General features: G+C 49.4%; 3 long non-coding RNA genes across 3 annotated transcripts; 1 reads left to right on the forward strand and 2 right to left on the reverse strand.

Annotated features, from left to right (window-relative positions):
• Nucleotides 1–6,210: 6,210 nt before the first annotated feature.
• Nucleotides 6,211–13,172, reverse strand: LOC123070981 (uncharacterized). Its single transcript, XR_006434061.1, has 2 exons — nucleotides 11,735–13,172; nucleotides 6,211–11,666 (listed from the first exon to the last, which is right to left on the reverse strand). It is a non-coding gene; the product is annotated as an uncharacterized lncRNA (long non-coding RNA).
• LOC123070980 (uncharacterized) lies at nucleotides 6,875–7,706 on the forward strand. The gene is made up of 2 exons (XR_006434060.1): nucleotides 6,875–7,251; nucleotides 7,387–7,706. It is a non-coding gene; the product is annotated as an uncharacterized lncRNA (long non-coding RNA).
• Nucleotides 13,173–18,168: 4,996 nt separating the features above from the next.
• On the reverse strand, nucleotides 18,169–20,813 carry LOC123070982 (uncharacterized). Its single transcript, XR_006434062.1, has 2 exons — nucleotides 19,937–20,813; nucleotides 18,169–18,404 (listed from the first exon to the last, which is right to left on the reverse strand). It is a non-coding gene; the product is annotated as an uncharacterized lncRNA (long non-coding RNA).
• Between the last annotated feature and the right edge of the window lie 1,582 nt (nucleotides 20,814–22,395).

The following is a 22,395-nucleotide window of genomic DNA, read 5'->3' on the forward strand; positions in this document are numbered from 1 at the left end:
GAGTGGGTTAGCACGAGAAATTGAAATCTGTTGGCATCACGGCGTTGCGGCCGGTGGATGAGACGTTGCTTTGCCCGCGACGTCTGCCCGCTCTCTCTCTCTCTCTCTCTGACGGATTTCAAAAAGTATCTGAAGCGGAAGGAAAGGCGTTGCCCTTTCCTTGATTGCCTTGACGTATGCGGTGATCCGGCGCGCACGGACCCGGACAGCGAGCCGCCAACGACCCCCCCCCCCCCCCCCCCGTCCAGCCGGCCGACGAGGAGTGATGTGCACGTCTGATAATGTTTTACCCGGACAAACGAAGAAATCGTTGGTTGTTGTATCATATCACTCACAGTGCATTTATATTGTGCGTGAATGAGTGCTGTCCCAACTTTTGCGGCCTTTTCCCCCGTCCAAAAACTCCGATCCTGCCAAGGTGGCAAGGCCCATGCACTCGGCCATTCCATCAAAGCGAACACCCCTGATCGGTTTCTACAGGAGCTCATGCAACGAGCTTTATATCTTGGAGATAATCCGCCCATTATTCTACGCCCGCTGATTCGACGCCGCACCCACCGAATCCAACTCTTTAGCGTGGATTTCATCCAGCGAGGCGCCTGGCTCATCACATCCTTGATTTCATTTTTAAAATGTGGCTCTGAGCTGCGATGTGATGGAGTTACCTCACCTTCTAGACTTCAGAGTACACACGTTCTCCAGTCTCCCCTCTTTAAAATTTGCCGGTGGGCCTGCCGTGCAATATCTTCGTTTTAGTCTTGGGCTGCAACTTTTCCACCTAGCAAATTACCCGGTCGCATCATCTTTCGGTGCCGCTTCTTCCTCCGGATATGGGATATGCAACTTGGCCCGCGACTGGTTTGGGCACCATTGCTTCCATACTACTATCTCTTGGGTGGGCATCAACAATGTCAAGTGGTGGTGGGAGCGCTTCATGCAAGAAAATCGTGACAACTGTAAGGGCATGGCCTCGCTCGCGATGCTTGTCGCCCAGGAAATTTGGAACACGCGCAAAGCAAGGGTCTTCACCAACACATTTGCAATGCCGGTCTTTTCAACATCTAAGCACATGTGTCAAGGCGGGTGCTAAGCACTTGAGTAACTTGATTGATGTTGTTTTTGAAAAAAATAAAAATTGATTTGTGCTGAGAGAGTAGTTTTTTTTAAAAGGAGGATGAACCCCGGCCTCTGTATCTGGGCGATGCATGCAGTCACTTAATTATTCATAAAGACCTTACAAAATAATACATCAGTAAATCTGAAGCCACCATCTCGGCAACATCTGTCGCTACTCCTATCCACTTGGTGAAGGGGTGCCGAAAATCTGAGCCGAATACCAAACCGACTTCATACCTAAACCTAGCATCTAAAGCCGGAGGCCCCAACCAAACCAAGCCACAATGTCGGGTCTGGGGCACACACACTGGTTCGGCACACTCTCAGAGGCCTGTCATCGACACCACCACGACGCCAAACAGCACCGTCCCCCTGAGCGAGTCCGTCAATCCGCATCGGACGCCGAGACTCCACTACGCCACGCCGCTGAGATCATTGTCATCGGTGTGGAGTGAAACCCCACTCCGCCACTGGGCCCTTCCAGTCCGCACCTGCTCCGAAACAATGCCCCCAAGAGGGAGAACAACATCAAAGATGTTGTCATCGTCCAATTCGGGAAGACCCAGATCTAGGGAGGGTTTCCCCCGGAGCAGCCCGAGGAAGATGACGTTGCCTGCAACGACGATGCCTCAAAAGGAAACAATGTCAATGACGCCACCATTGTCCATCAAGACCGAAGTCGACGCGATTTTCACCTGTAGTCGTGCCATCCCGACCCAGTAGCTAGTAGCTGACTGGAATCGCGCGGTGCCTCGCCGAGTAGACGCGCGCAACCGCCGGAACACTGAGGACCACCATCGCAGCCCCAATCCACCATCATCGTCCGCCACTACTGCCCAGAAGACAGCACCAACCGGCCGCCATCGCCGTCCACAGCCCGCGCCGCCTCGTGCTTGGGACCACGAATCTGGGCCAGATCGCCGCGCCGCCAAGACCCAGCACGGCTCCACCACCGAAGGCCACATCCACGTCACGCGCCTCCCAACGTAGCCACTAGGAATCTGGTCGCAACACCGCGACCTCCGCATCGCGACGCCCTTGTCCATCAAATCCGGCCTGCATCAGATCCACGCGCGAGGGGCGGAAGAGCCCTGCCGTCGCCTGCGCTGGCTGAGCTTCGCCGGTCACGCCCTCTGGCGGTGGCAGGGAGGGAAGGTGTAGGAGGAGGGGCGTTGGGAGGCGGCTAGGGTTCCCTCCCGTCGCCTGCAGGGGCGACCTGGGAGGGACTGGGAGAGTAGCTAATTAGGGTTTTGTGTTTCATGGGGAACCTTTAGGATTGTATGGAACCTAAGCTCTCTCTTAATTAATGAATGAACGCGGCAAATCATATTTGCCTTTTTCAGAAGAAATTTAGACTCCGGTGCCTGTATACTACTATTACTAGACAAATTCATCATGGACAGCTATTTTTCAAAATCTTTAGTCTTTTGCAGTTCCACCTGACATTTGCACCTCACCATAAGAGCATCTCCAGCCGTTGGCCCCTGTTCCTGGCGGCGCTGGAAGTACGTTGCCCACGCCGCGTGGTTGTCGGCGGCGTACTGGGGGAGGGCGAGCTGCTCCTCTGTCAGGGAGGCTTGCACGCGCTCGACCTCGGCGGCGAAGAAGGCGGGGCGTGCCTCGATGTCGGGCACCGGAGGAATGGGCACTCCCCCGTTGCTGAGTCTCCACCCCGTCGACCCGGCGCACATGTCCGATGGCGCCGGGATGTTCGCGTCGAACAGTAGCCAGGCCTCCCACTCGTGAAGCGAGCGGCGGCCGAAGCTGTTGGCCGCCGCAGCGTCACCGGGGAAACGCGCGGCCATCGAGCTTGGAAGAGAGGGAGGGAGGGGGGAAGAAGCGTCGGCGGCTGCGCACGGGAGAGGGAGAGCTCGACGGCGGGGCGGCTAGGGCTGGTGTGGCCAGAGGCGGGGGAGGCCACCGGCTTATATAGCCGCGCCATGTGTGTACGCGTGGCGGGAAGGGAGGCGTCGCCGCGCCGCCCGTGAGGAATCAATGGCAAGGCTGACCGACGGCAGCCTTGCCATTGATTCTACGCGGGAAACCAAGGTGTGATGACGAGGCGGTGTCTCGCTGACTCGGCGGGTCCGTGGCTCTTTCGCGCCAAAACCGTCCGCCCCGGCGCCCCCGGGCGCCCCTCAGCGTGCCGGGTTCGGCCTGAGTCCACCGACACTGATTTAGGCCTAAGCCGACAAAAAACGGTTCCTGAAGACCCGACTGGATCGATTTTTCAGAGCCAGCACGAAAAGATCGCCCGGGGTTATTGGCAAGTGACAGAGACTGAACAGACACACACATGTGATCGGTAAGTAATTCAGTAGTACAGGACACCTTCAAAGTTCTATGCTGGGTGTGCCGTCGAAAAGTACTTGGCACTAGTTTTGCCCCTACAAGATCAGATCCGGCATTGAACATGTGCAGATGATTCCTTGCCGGTCCCCGAATTCGCAGCACGCCTTTGAAAACTGCCGTACAAAAGCAGGAGTACTCCCCTCCCCTGGCTAACTTGTGTTTTATTAGTGTTACTTTCCTTTATTATTTTCTCTCCCCAATCTCTGTCTCTACGCGGGGCCCCGAGCGAGAGAGGCGGCTTTTGTGGGGTGATTGGTCTCAGTTTTTTGCGTTAAAAGGAGCGGCAGCCATCTCTCCCCAGGTTTGTTTCCGGGATCTTCTCTTTTCCAAACCGGTGTGCCCCCTCACCATGAGGTTGCTTAACGCCAAAGCTATAGTTGTTTTCCTTTGGGGGTTTAGCTGCCGCTGCTACAAGTATTAGCTGTAGAAAAATGAGGATTGTTGACAGTTTAACTAACTGCTTAAGCCTTTAGGTGACGTAGTTGATGCACCGAGGACATGGAGTTTTGAATCCGAGCTCACATGCTCTCCGATGAACAGTAAATACTGAAAAAGTAAACTAATTGAAAAGATTATGATTTTTTTATAAACATTGATGAATGTTTTGAGTGCATCAAAATTGTGCGGTGAAATGACAATAGTGGAGGTCCGGGCAAAAAGAAAATTTAATGCTTCGAGAAAGACTTGTTTTTCTTTGTTGGAAGTATTTTGGAGCGTCGATTTTGTTATTTTTGTCCAGACCTCTACGAATGTCATTTCATCACAAGATTTCGCAAGCAGTTAAAAAATTTCAGTAATGTTTATAACAAAAATCATTCGCAATTCTTTTAGTTTACTATTCATCAGGGAGCATGTGTGAGCTCGGCATCAGAAGAGCACTTTCTGAAGCTATATGTTTAATCGAGTGATTCTCTTGAAAGAATAATTGTCTTTCTTCTGATGAATTAACAGAGGCTCTGTCTTCTCATTAAGAAGCAATGCCTCTTTGACCCGCGGGCATTTTATTTGTTTCTTGCTAGTATACCCGTCTACAGACGCGTATACAAACGATGAAGGATCTCCTCTTCGTTGCCGCTTCTCTCATAGAATTGATTAGGGTCTAAGATTGGCTTGGTATCCCTCTTCCGATATTTTGATAAATCGGCCGATTTATCGCTTACCGTTGTCTAACTGATAAGATAAATCACCCGATAAATTAGCCGATATAGCGATAAATCGGCCGATATGCCGATAAACTGGCCGATTTACCGCTTATCATGGGTCGACTGATAAGTTTCTGATAAGCGATATCCTCAACATTGAGCCCTTGTCAACCTGTCTTCCTTGGGTGACGCAACGTTGGATGCCACAAGACGGAATTCACCTCTATCCTCATGCTCAGTTCTTCGAGCTTCAGAACGAGAGTTGCACATGGGTTTTCGAAATTCTCCGTTTTGTCTATGATCATCTTTGAGAGATTGAATGAAGGACCTTTTGAATATCTTGTAACATAAGTACTTACATTTTTTTCTCTTTGCTTAATTAGTGAAATGAAGCAATTTTTTTGCCTCCATTTAGAAAAAATATGAAATTTCCTTGAAGTAGATAGAGCAATACTACTGCAACTTACATGCTTCTAACACTATAGTAACCGTCTTTACTTTTCTTTTTTGGAAATGGAGGCGTACCCCCGGCCTCTGCATCATGATGATGCATGCAGCCATCTTATTAAACAAATCCACAAAGTAGCACAAAGTCATAAAAGTATTACAGCTCGCAAATAGAGCGAAAGAAAGAAAAATACATGCTGACAATCACAACCGGTACGGCAATATGAAGGATAAGCTCCCTAGACTCCTATCATGTTATGCGACCGCCATCCGAACCGGTTAAATATAGCCCGTGCTATCATCTCTCACTGGTTGCACCCAGTAACCAAAGGCTCCCTAGAGTTCTTTGTTCCCTTGAGATCCAGTTGGCTTAGTGCCTAGTTGCCTCATCATTCATTTGAAAACATACCCGTTGCACAAACCAATTGAAGGCAGAGCAATTAATAGAAAGGGTAAAGGAGCAAAAATAATTACTACTTTGTGTGCTATGCAACTTAGATGCACCGCTTCCTCTCACAAGAGGAAAGAAGATTATGGTTTTGCTATTTATGAAGCGTCGCTCATGATTACATGATCTAAACACGAGATTTCTGCAGTTAGAAAGGGTTGAGAGAAGATCTTGATTGGACGACTATCAACATCGACCGAGAAGTAACTATCCGTGGACCGATTGAGCCATCGAACACCCTAAAAACAATAATGCTTTCGCCAAAAGCATATGCGATGTTTTTTCTTTATGGAAAAGATGATTATGGGGGTTCAACATGTGTTGAACAAGTAAACATTCCTGCCCGTCTTGCAGCAACTTGCATTAACTCACTCGCAAAAAAAAAGCAACTTGCATTAACTTATTTGACCCCTGGATCAACACGGTTGTTGAACAATGACCAGGCTTGTAGCTGCGAGTCAACTCAGATGTAATAAGTCCTTAGGTCTGTCCCACCAACAGCATCAACAAGGGGACACATTGTTAATTGAACTGCTCCATGATCCCCTGCGTCCATAACAATATTTGAATCTATTAAGCTAAATCCATTGGGTGGACGAGGGAGTACCATCATCGGCAGTAGGCGTCGCATGATTGATTTTTATAATGAGTGATTTTTTTTAATGCCCGGACCAGCACCCGATCATCATCATGAGGAACCAAACAAACAAACAGCAGAGTATATTGATTTAAGTGGAAATAATTCTGTCTGAATGGAATGTGGCAATGCTGTAGCTGTACCAACCAGTACAACGCAATAGATCATAGACAATAATTTTGCTCAAAGGCATAGAGAAACCAAAAGATTGGAGCCCATTCTCCCGTCAACTCTTTATCCCTAATCAACTTGGCACTAAACAAATGAAGCAAAGGGCATCGGCAATAGTGTGGATGTTGGGAGCACATCGCCCATGCAGCGCAGCAACTTGCGTTGGCGGCAACGGCATGCAAGAGGGAGGGAGGGAGAAACAAACGTGCAGCACAACCGAATTGCTTGCTTGGCCCGCGCGCTCCGCCTGACCATTCTTCATTCTCGCCATGGTAGGTTACTGCTCTACTATTGTTTGCTTGCTTTCCCTCTCCAACAGCTGAGCTGGTACGGCACCGGGCGCACGAAATGGAAAGCTTTGTGGGAGCCATTTGGCATCTTGCTAGGAGCAGATTCTTTCTTTGACACTTCGCATGCCACCATTGCATGCTTGCTTGGGACTGCTAACCACGATCTGTTTGCTTGCCCACAAACAGCAAACGCCTTGAAAGAAAAAAAAAGCTCAAAAGATAAAAGCATCACACGGATGTATGAGTGATGATAAACCAAATGGCAGGAGTATGCACCTGACCTAACCCAACCCCACAACCACATAATTATATTCCCTTTATCCATTACCAGTTCCACGAGAGGGAGAGGGAGAGGGAGTGGGAGCACACACGCACTTGGCGCAGGACCCATTTTTGGGCAAGAGCACAGGAGAAAACCGTGTGCATACGAAACCAGTGGGCGAAGAAGGGCAAAAGCTGATGACAAGGACACACCATAGGTGCGAGCAGGCAGCAGCGCAGCGAGGCAAGGCAACAATCTCCGGCCGGCTCATTCAGCCCGAACCACTTGCGACGACGACGACGGCGCGCCACCGCTGCTGCTACCTGCCATCTAGAAGAAGATTTCTACCCACCCCGTCGACGACAGGCCATTGGTTTGACGTCAAGGTTTGTTTCTGATCATTGGATGCCCAGCTCACGGAGAGAAGTTTCTCCCCCACTCATGGAGTGCTATGTTGTGCTGTAGTAGTATTATTTCTGTTGTTGGATGTGAGAGGTTGAATAATTCGGCCTTGTTTTCAGGTTGGCTTGTGAGACGGTCTAGAAGGATCATTGGTCCAGCCAAGAGGATTAGGCATGCGGGTCGTGTGACACCGAGCTGGAAACCGGACTGGCGAATGACTTCATTTACACGAGAGGCGGTTGGTTTGGGCACTGTGAGCTCCTCCTGCAACGACACACAGCCGACCTCCAGCACCATCGACCTAGTAGATGACATGACGTTCTGGTGATCTGGCGGGAGAGAAATATTGCTGTATGGATGTAGTATGATTTAGTGCATGTTTGTTTCACAGGATTCTAGAAAAAGCGGGAATAGAAAACAACAAATGATTGAAATGTCATGATCATCATCTTGATCCTACATGATTTTGGTTAGTTTGATTGTATTGTGTTGAAAAAAAGGATTTCCCCCCTGTGAAGTCCTAGTACGACGCAATTGTCCACACCGATGTTCCAGTTGATAACAATAAATTATGGAAGCTCAAAGCTCCTCTTCGAGTGAAGATATTTCTCTGGTTTCTAAGCGGAGGTGTGATCATAACTAATAACCTGTCACGCCGCAATTGGCAATGTAGCAAGACATGTGCATTTTGTTAACATGATCAGTCTATTAAACACCTTTTGAGTTTAAGTTTGCTGGTTCACAGTGTGGGCTATAATTCAATAGTTCACGTAGCTTCAAATCTTTACCCTCACATAGTGTACGTAATATGTTTGGCAACTGATTGTGGGGTATCAACAGACAATTTTCTGCCCACCCCATCGACGACATGCCATTGTTTAATTTGATGTCAAAGTTTGTTTCTGATCTTGGGAGCCCAGTTCACGCATAGAAGTTTCTCCCCCACTCATGGAGTGCTGTGATGTGTTGTATTATTTTTATTGTTGGATGTGAGGGGCTGAATAATTCGGCCTTGTTTTCGGCTGGTTTGTGAAACGGTCTAGAAGGATGATTGGTCCAGCCAAAAGAATTAGGCATGCGGGTCTGGTGACACCGAGCCGGAAACCAGACTGACAAATGACTTCATCTACCCGAGAGGCGGTTGGTTTGGGCACCGTGAGCTCCTCCTGGAACGACACAAAGCCGACCTTCAGCACCGTCGACCTAGCTAGTAGATGACATGACGTCTGGTGGCCTGGTGGGAGAGAATTATTGTTGTATGGATGTAGTATGGTTTAGGGCATGTTTGTTTCACAATATTCTAGAAAAAGCGGGAATAGAAAAAAAACTAATGATTGAAATGTCATGATCACCATCTTGATCCTACATGATTTTGGTTAGTTTGATTATATTGTGCCACAGAAAAAGGGTTTTCCCCCTGTGAAGTCCTAGTACGACGCGGTTGTCCACACCGATATTCCAGTTGATAACAATAAATTATGGAAGCTCAAAACTCCTCTCCGAGTGAAGATATTCCTCTCGTTTCTCAGCAACATCATAACTAGAGATAACCTGTCACACCGCAATTGGCAATGTAGCAAGACATGTGTATTTTGTCAACATGATGAGTCTATTAAACACCTTTTGAATTTAAGTTTGCTCGCTCACAGTGTGGGCCATAGTTCAATAGTTCACGTAGCTTGAAATCTTTAGGGAAAACTTTGTTTTTGCCACTCTAGTTTTTGCCCACTTTGCTTATGCCATTCTAGAATTTGACATATCACTTTTGCCACCCTTAGCTTTTGACAATTATCACAATTGCCATTCCGTGGCAAAAACAAAATTTTCAGAGTGGCAGTTGTGATACATTTCAAAATCTAAGAGTGGCAAAACTGAAATAAAAAATTATTGCTTTTGCCATCCAATGACATTTATGATGTATTCTCAAAAGGTAGGAGTGGCAAAAGTGAGAAGTCAAATTCTAGAATGGCATAAGCAAAGTAGGCAAAAACTAGAGTGGCAAAAACAAAGTATTCCCTTGACCCCCATATAGTGCATGTAATATGTTTGGCAACTGATTATGGGGTATCAACAAACAATTATTTGCCCCCCCCATCTTTGACAGGCCATTGGTTAATTTGACGTCAAGGTTTGTTTCTGATCGTTGGGAGCCCTGCTCACGCAGAGAAGTTTCTCCCCCACTCATGGAGTGATGTGATGTGTTGTATTATTTTTATTGTTGGATGTGAGGGGCTGAATAATCCGGCCTTGTTTTCGGCTGGCTTGTGAAACGGTCTAGAAGGACGATTGGTCCAGCCAAAAGAATTAGGCATGCGGGTCGGGTGACACCGAGCCGGAAACCAGACTGACAAATGACTTCATCTACCCGAGAGGCGGTTGGTTTGGGCACCGTGAGCTCCTCCTGGAACGACACAAAGCCGACCTTCAGCACCGTCGACCTAGCTAGTAGATGACATGACGTCTGGTGGCCTGGTGGGAGAGAAATATTGTTGTATGGATGTACTATGATTTAGGGCATGTTTGTTTCACAGTATTATAGAAAAAGCGGGAATAAAAAAACAAACGATTGAAATGTCATGATCATCATCTTGATCCTACATGATTTTGCTTAGTTTGATTGTATTGTGTCGCAAAAAAAGGTTTTTCCCCTGTGAAGTCCTAGTACGACGCGATTGTCCACACCGATGTTCCAGTTGATAACAATAAATTATGGAAGCTCAAAACTCCTCTTCGAGTGAAGATATTTCTCTGGTTTCTAAGCAGAGGTGTGATCATAACTAGAGATAACCTGTCATGCCGCAGTTGGAAATGTAGCAAGACATGTGTATTTTGTCAACATGATGAGTCTATTAAACACCTTTTGAGTTTAGGTTTGCTCGTTCACAGTGTGGCCCATAGTTCAATAGTTCACGTAGATTGAAATCTTTATCCCCCACATAGTGCACGTAATATGTTTGGCAACTGATTGTGGGGTATCAACAAACAATTTCTGCCCACCTAATCTTCGACAGGCCATTGGTTAATTTGACGTCAGGGTTTGTTTCTGATCAGTGGCTGCCCAGCTCACGCAGAGAAGTTTCTCCCCACTCATGGAGTGTTGTGATGTGCTGTATTATTTTTATTGCTGGATGTGAGGGGCTGAATAATTCAGCCTTGTTTTCGGATGGCTTGTGAAATGGTCTAGAAGGATGATTGGTCCAGCCAAGAGAACTAGGCATGCGGGTCGGGTGACACTGGGCCGGAAACCAGACTGAAAAATGACTCCATCTACACGAGAGGCGGTTGGTTTGGGCACCGTGAGCTCCTCCTGGAACAACACAAAGCCAACCTCCAGCACCATCGACCTAGTAGATGACATGACGTCTGGTGGCCTAGCGGGAGAGAAATATTGCTGTATGGATGTAGTATGATTTAGGGCATGTTTTTTTCACAGGATTCTAGAAAAAGCGCGAATAGAAAAAAACAAAGGATTGAAATGTCATGATCATCATCTTGATCCTACATGATTTTGGTTAGTTTGATTGTATTGTATCGCAAAAAAAAGGATTCCGGTGAAGTCCTAGTACGACACGATTGTCCACACCGTCGTTCCAGTTGATAACAATAAATTATGGAAGCTCAAAACTCCTCTTCGAGTGAAGATATTCCTCTGATTTCTAAGCAGAGGTGTGATCATAATTAGAGATAACCTGTCATGCCGCAATTGGCAATGTAGCAAGAAATGTGTGTTTTGTCAACATGATGAGTCTATTAAACACCTTTTGAGTGTAAGTTTGCTCGTTCAGAGTGTGGGCCATAGTTCAATAGTTCACGTAGCTTCAAATCTTTACCCCCACATAGTGCACATAATATGTTTGGCAACTGATTGTGGGGTATCAACAGACAATTTTGTGCACATATTCTTGTTGGGGTTGTTGCCTTATGTTGGGCATTCACTACTAGGGAAAAACCTAGTAGTGGCGCAGGGTAAAGGCCTAGTAGTAGCATGGGTCACGCTACAGCTAACTAGTTAGTAGTAGCGTGGGGTAAAGGCCTAGCAATAGCGTGAGTCACGCTGCAGCTAACTAGTTAGTAGTAGCGCGGGGTAAAGGTCTAGAAGTGGCACGGGTCGCGCTGCAGCTAACTAGTTAGCAGGAGCGCGGTTGCCACCCGCGCTACTACTAACTAATTAGGAATTAAAAAATAAATTCCATCCATGGATGCTGCTGTTGGGCTCATCATCCTCTCCATCCATGGATGCTGCCGTTGGGCGTCATCATCCTCTCCATCCATGGATGCTACTGTTGGGCATCATCATCCTCTCCATCCATGGTAGATGCTGGCCCTAGAGGGGATGAAATCATCCATGGTGATGGTGCTTTGCCACCCAACTCGTCCCCGCTCCTATCCTCTATTGTTGCTACAAAAGAAGAGAAAAAGATTAGAAGAAGAAGAGAGAGATTGAGAGGAGTAGGAGGAGCAACTCACCAGTGGCCGCTGGAGTCGGAGTCAACGCCTAGTGACATGTTGCTGCTTGTCGTGGGACCCTTGACAATGGCGTCTGCATGTCCTCACAAGGCCCTATCCCGGCGAGGAGGTGCAAGTGGTTGCGTCCATGGCAGATCTGGCCGCCACCATGGACGATGCAATATTGGATCTCCCTCTCCTTCTAGCAGCAAAGAAGGAGGAGGAAGGTGGAAGGGAGGGGGGTTGCGATGGGAGAGGAGGTCGCCCGGATTTGGGGGAGGCGCCGAGGTGCTAGGTCGACAATGGGTGAGGAAGGGAATCGCTGGTGGGAGGGAGAAGGGGAATCGGGAGAGTGTGAGTTTGGGTTTTGGGCCTTCACGCGCTATGTGTACACATGTGTTGGTAGGTCGATAATAGTAGCCTGGGGTTTATACCCTCTGCCACTACCATGACATGTCCTGGGTGGCACGAGGGGACCACTTAACTACTACTATCAACTTAGTAGGATCATGAGGTTTATACCCCGCGCTACTACTATGGTATGTCCCGGGATGCACGGTGGGAACCAGTTAGTAGCAGCGCGGATTTATAACCCGCGCTACTACTAACAACTTAGTAGCAGTTCAGAGTTTATACCCCACGCTACAAGTAAGTAGGAGCTCACCCTGCGTCCCCGCGCCACTAGTGGTTGCCTATAGGGTTTTTTCTGGTAGTGATTGTGACTTATCAGGAATTGTGGTTTTCAATAATAAATGTGTTTCATTTCCTGTGGAGGTAATTCATGCATGTACGTGATGGCTTCGTACTTGGTATATCCTGCGGAGGCCGAAGGACAAAGACCTTTTTTATGATGGCTGAAGCATGTGGCCACAGAGGTTTTCTCTCTTCATAAATGGCGGTGTAATCTTCACATAGGATCTACCCCCACCTTAGGCTGAAATTTTAGTTATTACTGTAAATATTTTTGGTTGTGTTGAACGTGTTTATCGTGCTATGCAGAGAACGGACATTTTTTTGGTTGTATCACCTCGATATAAATGAAAGGGCCATTTGCATTTCTGTCCCTAACTCGAACCACCTAATTAGATATACCCCTAATTCAAAAGCCTGCTCAAATTTGCCCCTCCGCCGTGAGGTGCCCTTACAGAAATGACCTTCTGCGCCCTTACCGTCTGGTCAAACAACTTTGACCGTCCTGAAAAAATAGCAAAAAAATTTAAAAAAATCTAAAGTTTTGTGAGATCGAAGATACTCATGTGCGCAAGGTGCGTGCAAATTTTCGTGCTATTTGGATATTCCAGGAGCTTGTGGCGAGGAAAAACAGTTAGTATGCACGCTTGTGAACAGTAAATTTGAAATAAAACAGCAAGAAAAATAAAAAAAATATGAATTTTTTTGGCATCAAAGAGGCTTGGGTGCACAAGGTGCTTGTAAGTTTTTGTGATCAAATGACATGCGAGGAGCTCTAGCAAGAAAAAACAAAATAGTCATTTTTTCCCAAGTTTTTTCCCGAGCCAAATTTTGGTTTTTTCTCCACAAGCCCCTCCAATGTCCAAACACAACAAAAATTTGCACGCAGCTTGTAGACCGTAGCCTCTTTGATGCCAAAAAATTTCATATTTTTTGAATTTTCTTGCTATTTTTTGAATTTACTGTTCACATGCTTACATATTTATTTCTTTTCTTTTGACACGAGCTCCTGGAATGCCCAAACAGCACGAAAATTTGCACGCACCTTGCGAACATGAGTATCTTTGATCTCACAAATTTTCAGATTTTTAGTGTTTTTTTTTGCTATTTTTTTCAGGACGGTCAATGCCCTTTGACCGGCTTTGACCTGCTTTGACCGAACGGTAACGATACAGAAGGGCATTTTTGTAAGTGCACCTAACGGCGGAGGGGCAAATTTGAGCAGGCTTTGAAATTAGAGATAAATCTAAGAGTGGGCGCAAATTAGGGGCATAGATGTAAATGTCCCTAATTGAAATGTCCTTTATCAATAAAGAAATCCTGTGAGAAGTAGCATAAATAAATCCTTGAGAAAAATTTCTATATGATTCATATTCAATCATACGAAGCAAACAACCAAGATAGATTTTTTTAAGGATTCTAATCCTGGTAAATTCCTATGAGAATCCTTTGAATCAAAGGAGCCCGAGAAGTAAGAATGGTTTTGGTGATGTCCTGTTTTTATGTGCTTCAGACTTCAGAGTGTTCCGATGGAGCTTTGATCAAGGTGGTGCTAATAACAGTCCCGACAACACAATATTTTTCTTTTTTCCAATTTTATTTCTAAGCGAGTTTGCTCGTAAAAAAGGTAAGTAGGCATGTTAGTAGGTATACTTTAACTGCTATGTTTTAGTACTAATACATGCCAACTTTGAGTTTATTTTTTCAGTTTATACTAAAATTGCACTAGAAGCTTCAAGAAATCCGGTGATGACAGGTAATATTAAGAGAATGGTATATATCTGTAACGAACGAAGGAGAAGGGGATCAGAGGGAGGATGAGGAACTCGTGCGAGAGAGGGAGAGAAACTTGGTGAGGAAGAAGAACTTTCCTTGCAGAGGAAGGATTAGAGAGAGAGTTTGAATTGGTCTACATCCATGCCCCAGCCAGCCACAGGTGGCCAGCTAAATACTCACGCAACGCACACACACAACCTCTCGACCGGTCCCACCTGCAGGATGCCAAGTCACACATGCCAAGTGGCCAGGTGTGACATTCTCCTCCCCTTAAGATTGAGCCTCCTCCTGCGAGCTTGAAGCTGCGTCTTGCCAAATCGCTGCCTCCGGAAAACGTTGCCGTAGAACTTCATAATCTTCCCATGTGGTGGCCGCCGGCGAGCCCTCGCCCCACTGCACCTTGACTTGGACAATGGCCGCATTCCCTCGCTTCATCATGCGTCGTTCCAGCAGCTGCGTTGGCTCCTCCGATGACAGAGACAGATCCGGTACGCGCGGCAGCTCCGCGTACACCGGCGTATAATCGGGCGTGAATGGCTTGAGCTGGGACACGTGGAAGACCGGGTGTACCTGACTGTCGGCCGGCAGAGCAAGCTTGTACGCCATGAGACCAATCTTCTCCAGGATAGTGTACGGCCCGAAGAACTTGAAGGCGAGCTTGGCACAGGGCCTGCTGGCGACCGAGAGCTGTGCGTAGGGCTGCAGTTTCAGCAGCACTCGCTCGCCAACCTGGAACTGACGCTTAGTGCGGTTGCGATCTGCTTGTTTCTTGAACCTGTGCTGGGCGCGCTCCAGTTGGGCGCGGATGTGCTCTGTATGTGCCGCCCAGTCCATGTCCTCGCCGGCATGCTCGTCCGCTGGCCAGGCCGGCATTGCTCCCAGGTTGGCCTCCCGGCCATAAAGCGCCTTGAAGGGGGTGCAGTTGAGCGATGCGTGGAATGTGGAGTTGTACCAGAATTCAGCCATGGGCAGCCAGCGACGCCACTGTCGCGACGCGTCGTGCACCGCGCACCGGAGGTACATTTCCATGCACTGGTTCACGCGCTCGCTCTGGCCATCGGTCTGTGGGTGGTACGCCATGGAGTAGAGCAGTTTGGTACCCGCTCCAGCGAACAACTGCTTCCAGAGATTGCTGGTGAATACCTTGTCGCGGTCAGAGACGATCGACGCCGGAATGCCGTGGAGCTTGACGACATTGTCCCAGAAGGCCTTTGCCACTTGTGGTGCGTGAAACGGGTGGCGCAGAGGAATGAAGTGAGCGAATTTGGTGAACCGATCCACCACCACCATGATCGTGTCTGCGCCGTCTGACACTGGCAGCCCTTCCACGAAGTCCATCGTGAGATCCTCCCATGGCGCTGTTGGTACTGGTAGGGGTGCCAGGAGCCCCGCTGGCTTGCAGTGCTCATGCTTCGCCTGCTGACAGACCGTGCACTACTGCACGAACGCCTCGACATCGCGCTTCAGGCCCCGCCACTCGAAATGCTTGCGCACCCGCTGGTACGTCGCCGTGGCTCCAGAGTGGCCTCCAACCATGCTGTTGTGGAGCGTTGCGATGAGCTTGGTGCGAAGCGCGGTGTTGGCGCCTATCCACAAACGACCTTGGCGACGAATCACCCCGCGATGTAGCTCATAGCCGTCCTCGTCTGGGCTGGCCAAGGTGAGCTTCTGAAGGCGATCTTGTGCATCCTGGTCCGTGGAGTAGGAATTGAGCACTTCCTGAAGCCAGGCCGGTTGGCACGTCGAGAGCGCGGCCAGATCGAGCTGCTTGCTGACGCGCGACTGGGCATCAGCCGCGCCGTTGTCCAGCCCTCTCTTGTACTGAAACCTGAACTGTAAGCCCACCAATTTCGCCATGGCCTTGCGTTGAAGCTCTGTCTCCAGATGCTGCTCACCCAAATTGCACAGGGACTTGTGGTCAGTGAGGATGGCGAAGGGGCCGCGCTGCAGGTACGGGCGCCATTTGTCGATCGCCATCATCACTGCCAGAAACTCCTTCTCGTATGTTGACAGCTGCTGATTGCGCACCCCCAGGGCCTTGCTGAAGTATGCGACTGGATGGCCTTCCTGAATGAGCACGGCGCCCACGCTAGTGTCACACGCGTCCGTTTCGATCGAGAACGGCTTGTCGAAATCGGGAAGCGCGAGCACGGGCGTGGTGACCATCGCCGTCTTGAGCTGCTCGAATGCCGCCTGGGCGGGCGCCGTCCAGCTGAAGCCCTTCTTGGTTAGCAGCTGCGTCAGTGGCTTCGTGATAATGCCGTAATGCGGCACGAATTTTCTGTAGTAGCCAGTGAGGCCCAGAAATCCGCGCAGATCGGTGGCGTTTGACGGAGTAGGCCACTGCTCCATCGCACTCATCTTCTCCTTGTCCGTGGCTACTCCCTCCTTGAAGATCACGTGGCCGAGATAGTCGATGTGATCGGCGGCGAATGTGCACTTGGATTCCTTGACGTAGAGCTGGTGGGCGCGGAGAAGCTCGAGGACGAGGCGCAGGTGTTCGAGATGCTCCTCCATGGTTTCACTGAAGACCAGGATGTCATCCAAGAAGATTATCACAAATTTGCGCACATACTTACCGAAAATGGCGTTCATCAGGCATTGGAACGTGGCCGGAGCGTTCGTGAGGCCGAACGGCATGACTCTGAACTGGAAATGGCCGTGGTGTGTCTTGAACGCCGTCTTGTGCTCGTCCTCTTCGCGCATGCGGATTTGATGGTAGCCGGCGCGCAAGTCAAGTTTGGAGAAGACCGCGGCACCAGCTAGCTCATCGAGCAGCTCGTCGATGATGGGAAGGGGAAATTTGTTCTTGATTGTCGCATCGTTCAGACGGCGATAATCAACGCAGAACCGCCAGGTGCCATCCTTCTTCTTGACCAGGAGCACCGGCGCAGCGTACGGGCTCACGCTGTGCGTGATCAGACCGGCGTCGAGCATTTCCTTGACCTGGCGCTCGATCTCGTCCTTCTGGAGCGGAGAGTAGCGGTACGGGCGTGTGTTCGCCGGGACCGCGCCCTCGACCAGCGTGACGGCATGGTCGTACTGATGGTGTGGAGGAAGCCCTTGTGGCGTCGCGAACACGTCGACGAACTCGTCCAACAGATCAGCGAGCGGCGTTTGGCTGGCGCACTTACGCCGCAGAGGGGGAGCACGTCCGCAAGTGTCCACCATGGCTAGTGCCCAAACATCGTTGCCCGCGATCATCTTGCGCAGCTCATCCGGTTTGATCGCCTTGAGAGTGGTGGACGCCTTCGTGGGCACGCCCCGCAGCGTGACCTCTTCGTTATCGTGTGTGAACTTGACCCACTTGTCCTGCCAATGGCATGTCATGGGGCTGTGCTGGGCAAGCCAATCCATGCCAAGGATGCCATCGTAGGCACCAATGTCCAGTTCGCGCATTGGAGTTTTGAAAGTGTGCCCCTGCATCCACCACTACAGTTCTGGCACAATGCGGTTGCATGTGAGGCGATCCCCGTTGGCGACACGCACATCCACCTATGGCATTTCTTCTGTTGCCAGCCCGAGGCGATCGACGAAGGACTTGTTGACGAACACTACAAGAAATCTGTTAATCCATGACAGATTTATACCGTCACACATAAGCACATAACTGTCATCGAAAGACACCCATGACGAATTTAAAATCCATCATGTATATCGCGTCATAATTTGACCACCACACATTTCATGACAAATAAGTGAACCGTCACAAATCTATGACGGTCTTTGACTGTCACCGATCTCTGGCAGATAACGGCGTTAACTTGCATGCCATGTCATCATCTGACATGGCAACTGGCAAGGATCTGACGTGGCGGCCTTTAGAGTTACCAGCCCACTTTCAATTCTGGGCCTTCAAGTAATCGACCCAATTAGGATGTTGGCCCACAAATTTTAGTTGTGTGACAATGTTATCATTGGCCCTATTATTTTGGGCTGCCCATTAGCATTTGAACCAATTCGGATTAAAAAAATAAAACCGGTCTTGATTAAGAGTACGCCAATCACACCAATCACAAATTAAGCATCATTAAGGTCACATTAAGACAACAATTAGAACATCACAAGAACCATGCAGAACCATAACAGCCTATGTCAAAATTACAGAAAACGTCACATGAGACAAAATATGTTTAAGACCAGCAAGCCATGTGTTGTCCTCGCCAAGATCAATGTAAATGATGTTTCAATCACACACGATCTCCAATACTCAACTGTGGCGAACCTTCAAAACAAAGGTCAAAGATGTTAGTGAAAATAATGGACACGTCATATGTATTTGAACAAAACAAGCAAGTTTCAAATTATTGAAATCGTAGAAATTATACTCAGATACAACATACACTTGGTATAAAAGAGTGGCATTGTCAAAGGATTTTCTATGAATGAAATAGACCAGTGAAGTATCGTGACTTGTGAATGAGATAGAAAGGGAGATCATAAAAGCCTGCAGCTTGTCAAACATATATCACAGCTTAAAGTTTTGTTGTGTGTGTCTGAGTGGCAAAAGAAAAGAAAAAAGGCAGAAAACAGAAAAAAGAAACTACTAAATTCCACTAGCTTCAAAACAACTTTTAGCGCACCAATAAATCCATGAGAATCTACTATCACCAGCACAACAACTTCATACATCACTATTGAGCTGATGTTACAATCATGCCCATTGTGGGAATTCCTACATTCTAAACAAATGGAGTTTGAAACGATAAACCACTTACATGTTATCTGCTAGTATTAGCAAAAATAAGACCAGCTACATAATTCAAGTGGACTAAATGCATCAGCATGCCATCCTTAAGCAGAGAGCTACAAACCGACCAATAGGCTTCCCTGTTCTTCACGTTGAACAATTTTACTGGCTATTTGTGCACTGATAATGAATAGAGACATTTTCTAAAGATGTACATGTTTAAGAAACAAGATTTCTCATGACATTATATAAGTTAATCGTAGCTAATTGGATTTTACTTAAGGGAATAGATCAGCACTCCTTGATTACTCTGAATACAAAATCAAAATATCTGGGTGTAGAAGAGATCATCTCAAACTATGTCGCTCTCATCTTGAAAGACAATGGTTCCCGAAATTCAATGAGCTGGTATTATCTAAATCTATTGGTTGCATGGTTCAACAATGAATTTCGTGATTTACTAAAACAAAGCATAATTTCCCAAAATACCACTAAGATATACAGTATAATCTAGGCATGTTGTTTCTTTAGAACAAGGAGGTACATTCAGTAAGCTACGGCGGACAACAACTGTTCCAAAAGGATAACAAAGAACAGAAATACAAAATTAGGTAGCATAATTTCAATCCTAAGGTAGTTTCTCGACAATAATTCAAGTCATCCCTTCTATACTAAACATGGGGATCTAATAATGCAGCTTAATTCAAAATATGTATAAATCAATAGCGTAATTCTGATCCTATGGTAATTTACGAATCTAATACTACAGTAAAGCTATGTTCAATCTGAAACAGCGGAATATAATACTAAGGTAGCATCGCAACTTAATTCAAGGCATCGATTCTCAAGTGAGAACCTAACATAGCAAAACAAATCTCAAAACAGAGAATAGACATGCAGATATGAACTAATAATAAAAAAGGGACTGCGTGACAGATTCGACGACACATACATCTGATTATATTATTCAAATAATCATAGGTCCAACCCCAACTATCATATTGTGTGCATATGAAAAAGAGCAACGACGACGCGTACTAGAAGAAATTCTAGATTGATGCACGTACAGAAGACGGTGTTGGTGGAGTTCATTGCGACCTGGTTCCTGGCGGCGTCTCTGATGGTGGAGACGTAGGAGGGCGTGGTGCAGTTGCCATGGTGGCCTGGTCGCTGCCCATGATGTCGACCTGCTGCCACACGCCAACGCAGGAGTAGGTCATCCCGAGGTCGATGCCGATCGGCGGACCAACGCCCTTGGTCATCTCCTCCTCTGCTCTCTTTTGGGTTCGCTGGAAGACGGGAGCAGCGCTCAATCTCGTGCGAGCTCTCCTGTTGAACTCAAAACCGCACGCCCGCCGTAGGCCGCGCCTGGGTTCGGTGGATCCCAGTTGGGCGCCGGTGCTGGCTGACGGAGTCACGCCCCAGTGAGGCCGCGTCGCACCTCACGCCCTCCTCTGGCCGGAGCAGTCGCCCGCGCCTTGCTCTGCTGCCTACTGTCGACGGAGGAGAAGGTGGGGAGGAACAAGGCTCGGGATCCCGGCGCATCTCGATAGATCCGGCCGCTGGCTCGGCGGATCCAGCAGGGGCGGTGGGGCGCCGTCCTTTTCGCGACCAGATCTGCTGAGCATGGATTAGCACCGGAAGGGAGCGGAGTTGGGCGTGGCGGTGCTACTCTCGATGCAGCCTCCGGAAGCCTCGATCTGAAGATGAATCGGGGGAGGTGGGACGGCAGAGATCACGGGAGGTGAGATAGAAGACAGAGCACAGGGGAGGGAGGGGCTTCGTTCCTCTCGATGGAAGAGCAGCCGGCGGCGGCTCGGGTTGGAGGAAGAAAGGGGAGAGAGAGAGAGAGGTGACTGTGCCTACCGTTGGATCCGGGGGCGATGGACGGTGGTTATACACGATCCGTGGGAGGGTGGTATGAACCAATCAGAAAGCAGCTTGGACGCCATATAGGATACAACACATCAGCAGGAGCCATCCGTGACGGTCTGAATAGTTTATATAAGAAAAAGTTTAGACCTGGCTAGGCCCAGCTGGCCAATCTGTGACAGTTTCTAGGAACGTCAACAGAAATCCGTCATGGATTAACAGGTTTCTTGTAGTGGAAGTTGTGGGAGCTCCCTGAATCGAGCAGCAGCAGCATGGCCTGGTTGCCCACCAGGGCGCGCAGGCGGATGGTGGTCGCCGAGTCGGTGCCGTCCAGAGCGTGCGACGAGAGGAGGCAGCACTCTGGTGCGGCAACGGCAGGATCGGCCGGCGGTGCTACCGGTCCTGGGTCGTCCAGGAGTTGCAGGGCGTGGATGGTGTCGTCTGAGAGCACCTCTCCGTGGTCGCCAATGCTGATCGTGAGCAGCTGCGCGGGCTGAGCGCACCGGTGCTCGCGCGAATAACGGTCGCCGCACTTAAAGCACAAGTTGTTGGCGCGGCGATAGTCGCGCAGCTGCCGCTCGCGCGCGTAGTTGTCTGCAAGCGCGCGGTTGGGCGCGACCGCGCGCGGCTGGAGGGGCGTCGTCGCTAGAGGAGGCCGTCCCGCGGGTGTGATGCGTGGGCGTGCGCGGGTCGTACCCAGTTCCTCTTCTTGAATGCGTGCCAACACCGACGCCCTGGTGATGCTCGAGGGCGCCTGCAGGCAAACGGGTGCACGCAGTTCGTCCTTCAGGCCCAAAATGAACTGAGTGACGAAGAATTTGGTGTTGATGGACGGGTCGAGAGCGAGCAAATGATACATCTGCTCGTCAAATGTCGCGCGGTATTCGGCGACGGTGGCGGTCTGTCGGAGCTGGAGCAGCTTGTGCATGACGACCTCGAACTCATCGGCGCCGAACTCCTCCAGCACGGCTGCTGTAAACGACTCCCAGGTGAGGCCGCGGCGTGTTTGACGAAATGCTTGCAGCCAGTGCGCAGCCTGGCCTCCGATGTACAAGGCCGCCGTGGTAACCCACTTGTGGGGCTCCACCTTGTAGAGCTCGAAGTACGCCAGGCAGCGATCCAGCCATAGGTACGGGGCGGCGCCGTCGAATCGCGGAAAATCGTGCTTCGGTGTCTTGTGGTAGTCGTTGCCGTGGTAGCACGATGTCGGAGACGGCATGGCTGCGGAAGCGACGAATCCACCCTGCGGTGCCACTGGAATCAACGGGGGGCGATGATCCCCCAGGCGTGGATGAGCGGCCGCCGCGCGACCTGGTTCGGCGGTCATGCGCGGCGACTGTGGCGGCGGCGGGGGCGGTGGTGGTTGCTGGGTAGAGGCGGGCTGGTGAAGCACGGTGGTGACCGATCCTGGCGGTGATGCCGAGCCCTCCATCGTCTTGCGGGTGGCGTCGACGTCCGCCTGAGTGAGATCGATCTACCGGGCAAGGCCCCAAACGTCCTGCGAGATCTGCGCGTTGAAGGCGGCCTGAACCTCGATCTGCTTGTCGTGGATCGCCTTCTGCTCGTCCATCTTGGTGATGAGGGACTCGAGCATCTTGGTAATGTTGCTCGTGCTCTCGTCCATGGCCGCCAACACCTGGCGCGTGGCCGCCGA

Source organism: Triticum aestivum, chromosome 3B (assembly GCF_018294505.1).
Source record: "Triticum aestivum cultivar Chinese Spring chromosome 3B, IWGSC CS RefSeq v2.1, whole genome shotgun sequence".
Taxonomy (NCBI): Eukaryota; Viridiplantae; Streptophyta; class Magnoliopsida; order Poales; family Poaceae; genus Triticum; species Triticum aestivum.